The 5,301-nt window shown below is 42.2% G+C and overlaps 1 non-coding gene across 1 annotated transcript; it reads left to right on the top strand.

The window, feature by feature from the left end:
- The first annotated feature begins 5,028 nt into the window (after positions 1-5,028).
- trnat-cgu (transfer RNA threonine (anticodon CGU)) lies at positions 5,029-5,100 on the top strand. The gene has a single exon. It is a non-coding gene; the product is annotated as a tRNA-Thr (tRNA).
- Positions 5,101-5,301: the final 201 nt, after the last annotated feature.

Genomic DNA, 5,301 nt, shown 5'->3' with positions numbered 1-5,301 from the left:
TAAGTAATTGATGACATCTAATGTGTGGTGGGTTTTTTTTTTCTTTTTGCATCTTGTGTCACTGTATCATTAGGAGGACAAAACCTCAAAGGTGCCCTGGTATCTAACTGTATTTGATGGGATTCATCATCCTCATCCTCATCCTCATCATCAGCATCATTGGCTTACTAACTAGTATTAGCTGAATCTGACTTTGTCCTCTGGCTTTGAATCAGATGTGTAGTGGCAAAAAAAGCAGAAAGAAAATATAGTGACAACATAGAATTCTAACAACTTAAACTATGTGTCCTTTGCTATCTTGCTAGTTTCACGTCAATTAGCTTACTAGCTCACCAGCTTTTTTCACAAATTAAGAGAGCTGACAAGCAATGTGTAAAGGCTTCTGTGTATTTAGTCCCTTAAATCTCCTTTTCTTCCAAAATTCAAAATAAACAATGCAATGAAAGGCTGAATCTTAATCTGACCTGCACATTTTTTCTTGCAACAAGAAAAAAAAAAACTAGCTTACACCTGCTGCTTGCTTTTGCTATGACACAAGGTCTTTGTGGGATGATGTCTTCTTGTTCCACAGATTGAATATCACTGGTTCTCTCGCTGTGCTGATGTAATTTTAGGTGGATTTGGCATAAACAGCTCAGACGCACTCAAAGGGCCTATTCACACTTACTGCAAGTAAAACATTGTTGGTGCATCTATTTATTTGGTTGTGCAGTAATGATCAGAGGTTGCAGAGCCGTAGATAATCTTGGGGACAGTGACGGAAAAACTGCACAGCTTTATATTTTTGACCCCACAACCATCTGGTTAATGAGCTTGTTCCCTTTCTGCTTGGCTATTATGATCCTAAAGTGGCAGTGGACTAAGGACGACACAGGAAGCACAGTACATCAGTGCTCCATGAACTGGTTCCATTTGGAACACATGTGGCAATTACATTCGCAAATAAAGCAAATTTTAACATTTAGAGAAGACAGTCCCCAATTATTTAACACACACACATGAAACATCATACAAACGTACCCCTCTTCACAAAACAGACTTACCTCTTGTTCCCATGGTTTTTTTAAAAGCATTCCTCCCATAAGCTACAGCTCCAAATGACATAAGACTGGGTATGTTTCATCAGTAAGGTTATCTGATCCATAGAGTCAAAATTCCAGTGCTGTGTTTTCATTATAATTAAGCCACTTCTTTCACCTGGGCACAGTAAAAGGTAATTTCTCACTCGTATCCATATCCAACGGTAAGTTCTATCATCCACCTCAGTTATGATGCAGGTTACTCACGAGACCAGATCCAGATGAACATTGATGTCGTTTATTCTCAGGTATTTTCAAGTACACAGAATCAGGTCTACCAGTTACATCATTCTTCTTTCAAGGTTCTTGCAGCCATGGATAATATCTTAGATTACAGAGTCATTAACGATAAGGCTATGGATAACAGTCCACCTTTGACGCTCTTGACGCAGGGGCAAATACTCATGCACTCACTGCTTCCAAAACAAGTCTGCAAGATATTGCACTTGCTTTCACCTTCGACGAGCATATGAGTCCTCCTTCTTGAAGAGTCCAGGAGGCAGAATTGGCTGTTTCTTCATTAGTAGCAGGTGATTGGGAGATAATGTTTCAAGATCTGAAGGGTCATCTGTTGATGTAGTCAGCGGTCTGTTGTTCAGTACTGATTCACACAGCAGTGTTTGTAAACATTCATCGGTGACTGTTTGCTCCTTCAGCACAAACTTTCCTCACAGATCTGATCTGTCTTTATCATATTTCTCTGAAGTGAGAACCAGCAGGTGGATTGAATACCTACCGAATTCCCTTTTGCATAAGAGAATCTAGAATATTTGACTGTTTCCACTGTTGAATGGCATCAGGCAGCTCACACTCAGAAGCAACCAAATTAGTTCCATTATCTAAACGCATAACAGATACTTGTCCACTTCTGCACAGGCAAGAGTCAGAGTCCAGTGTGTGTGCAATTCAATGTGCACTGCTCTAGCTGTGAGACAGGTAAATAGCACACCATATCTTTTCATAGTGCTGTGACCTTGTTTCATGTCAAAGGGTCCAGAGTAGTCAACCCCAACATTAGTAAACGGTGGTTCGTCTGGTAGAAATCTGTCTTTGGGTAAATCTGCCATGTTCTGTCCTAGAGCTTTGACTTTCCTTCAGATCACACATCTTGACAGAAACTTCCTCACCACTGAATTCACTGAGGGGATCTAATATCTCTGGCGCAGTTCTGAGAGCATACAGATTCTTCCACAATGTCCAATTTTCTCATGAGTGTCTTGCAAAATCAGTGTGGTGACATGCAAGTCCTTTGGGATTATGGCTTGATGCTTCACATGTTCTGGCATTGCAGCTGCAGAGAGATGGCCTCGGACTCTTAATACTTCATCCTGAATTACTGAATCCAGTTTCCTCAAATGACAACTTCTCTTCACATTATTGCCTTTCTTTAGCATGACGATTTCAAGATTTCTTCTTGAAACCGTTGGCCCTGGCTGAACTTGATCATTTCCATTGCTGCTTGCATCAGGTCTTGTACTCTGAGAGCAGTCATAGTCTTTGTTCACTTGTCATCTTATCTAATCTGGTTGACCGTTATCCATTCACAACTGAGATTTGCTTGTAAATATTCATTCTTTTTCCTACAGCATTGTAGAAGCACGTCTTTGAATTTGAGAACCCATGTCACAGCTGTTTTCAACTGGTACCAGCTGGAGTTATGGTTGATCAGTTTGTTCACAGTATCTATGTCATCAGCTGCATGCATGAGATGTACTGTAGCTGTGTGTCCTACCTCATTGTCATCTTCTTCAACCTTCTCTTCATTAGGTCTTTTTGACCATTATGGTTCTTTCAGGAAAGCTGGACCGTGAGCCCTCTGGATGCACAGTCAGCTGGACTAGTTGAAGTCCAGCTGACTGGAGAAGAACATATTTCCATTACTGAGGCCTGATTGCCTCTCTGATGGTGGCAGTGTGATTGGCAACAAAGGTTTTAAAGCAAAGCTCTTCATTCTCCATGTATTTCAACATGGTTGTGCTGTTGGTCCACAATGTTGAGTCAAGAAGATCTATTCTCCTTTCTCAGCATCTTGTCTGTGTCTTTGCAGGAAGAATTGAAGGGGCAAGGAATCCTAGTGGATCGTAGATGAGGCTTGTGACTGAGAGAATTCCTCGTCTTGTGACGGGTCTGTCTTTAGGATCGATCCTGAACTCTGACATATCTGACTCTATGCACTACAGCAGATCTACGGTGTGGTGGTCTCCATAGGCAGGGCATGACTGTTGCTTGTCCATTTTGTCAAGTGAAATCCTCCACTAGCACACAATGCTGTGAGGGCTTTGCACAATTCGACAGCTTGAGTTTCACTGCCCACTGATTTCAAACAGTCATTTATGTAAAAGTTTTTAAAAACTGTGCCTACAGCCTGAGGTGATGACTAGAACAGTTTTCTTCTGCTGTTCTTTGAAGAGTGTAATTGGCACAGCTGGGAGAGGAAGTCGCACCGAAGAGATGAACAACCATCTTTTATTCAGCTTTGTCCTGTCTAATGTCTCCTTCTGGCCACTACAGGAAGTGCAGCCGGTCAGTGTCATCTTCAGGAACCCTCACTTGATGATCCATCACTTCAGTATCAGCAATCATAGGGACTGTTTCTTTTCTGAAACGTGTCAACACTTAAGTGAGTTGGTTAAGTGTGGTGCCTGTAGAAGCTCACTGTTTAAAGAGACTCCTTGATTACTGGCCACACAGTTGAACACCACGTGCAGCTTCTTCTTTTGTGGATGGTATACTCCGTGGTGGGGAATATACCATATTTTACCATCCTGGCAGTTTAGTTGTATCATTGGAACCTTGGTTGTGTATTCTTTGTTCAACATGTCACTCATAAAACTAGTGTATTCTTCATGGAATGCAGGACTCTTTTTCAACTTGTTCTTGAGGTTTAGTGCCTACCGCAATATGGCACTTCAGTTTTTTGGCATTTGGACACTTGTCAGTAGGAGCAAGACGGAATACATGTGTGTACATGAGAAGGAGGACTGTGGAACGGTGAAAATGCAGTAGAGCAGAGGTGGTTAAGGTGGATGAGTTTAAATACTTGGGGTCAATGGTACAAAGTAACGGGGAGTGTAGAAGTGAGGTTTAGAAGAGAGTACAGGCCGGATAGAATGGGTGGAGAAGAATGTCAGGAGTGATGTGCGACTCAAGGGTACCAGCAAGACTGAAAGTGAAGGTTTACAGGATGGTAGTGAGACCAGCTATATTTTATGGTTTGGAGGCGGTGGCACTGATGAAAAGACAGGAAGCGGAGCTGGAGGTGGCAGAGCTGAAGATGTTAAGATTTGCGTTGGGAGTGACGAGGATGGACAGGATCAGAAATGAGTACATTAGAGGGACAGCCCATGTCGGACGGTTTGGAGACAAAGTAAGAGAGGCAAGACTGAGGCGGTTTGGTCATGTGTGGAGGAAAGATGCTGGATACATTGGGAAAAAGATGCTGATGATGGAGCTGCCAGGCAAGAGGAAAAGAGGAAGGCCAAAGAGAAGGTTTATTGATGTAGTGAAAGAGGACATACAGTTGGTTGGCGTGACAGAGAAAAATGTTGAGGACAGGACGGATGATTTGCTGTGGCGACCCCTAGCGGGAGCAGCCAAAAGAAGAAGACTGTTGTTTGCACTATCCACATATGTGACACACATTACTGTTGTTGTTTGCGCTTCCACACCCACTTTACCTATATTGATGTGTCATATAGTCTGTATATTGCTTGTATATTGTGTACTCTGGTCTGTAAATAACATGTATATTGTTTGTATATTGTATTGTATATATTGTGTATATAGTACTAGAGAGACACCAACGGCGGGAACCAAATTCCTTGTGTATGTTAACATACTTGGCCAATAAATCTGACTCTGATTCTGATTTTGATGAAGTAGTGGTCTTCTTCTGACATCTCTGACTTGTCATCACAGTTGTGTTCAGGAAAGTCATGGTTGTATTCAGGGCATGGTGGCCAAGTGGTAAGGCGTCGGTCTCGTAAACCGAAGCTCACGGGTTCAAGCCCCGTCTGTGCCTTAGGTTCTTAGATGTACAGGTTGAACAGTCATCAGTTTGCCCATCGCCCCTGTGGTTACGTGTGCTCACTACTGGTATAAGGATGTGTTAAACACAGAGGTCAAATTCACTGCTCACAGTGTGTGTGTGCAATCATGGGGATTTAATCTTATTGTTGTTCCACAGTGGCAGTTTTATGAATTATAAAATAAATAACTAACT

The sequence above is a fragment of the Chanos chanos genome, chromosome 6, assembly GCF_902362185.1.
Source record: "Chanos chanos chromosome 6, fChaCha1.1, whole genome shotgun sequence".
NCBI classification, from domain to species: domain Eukaryota; kingdom Metazoa; phylum Chordata; class Actinopteri; order Gonorynchiformes; family Chanidae; genus Chanos; species Chanos chanos.
This window is presented reverse-complemented; position numbering and strand designations above follow the sequence as displayed.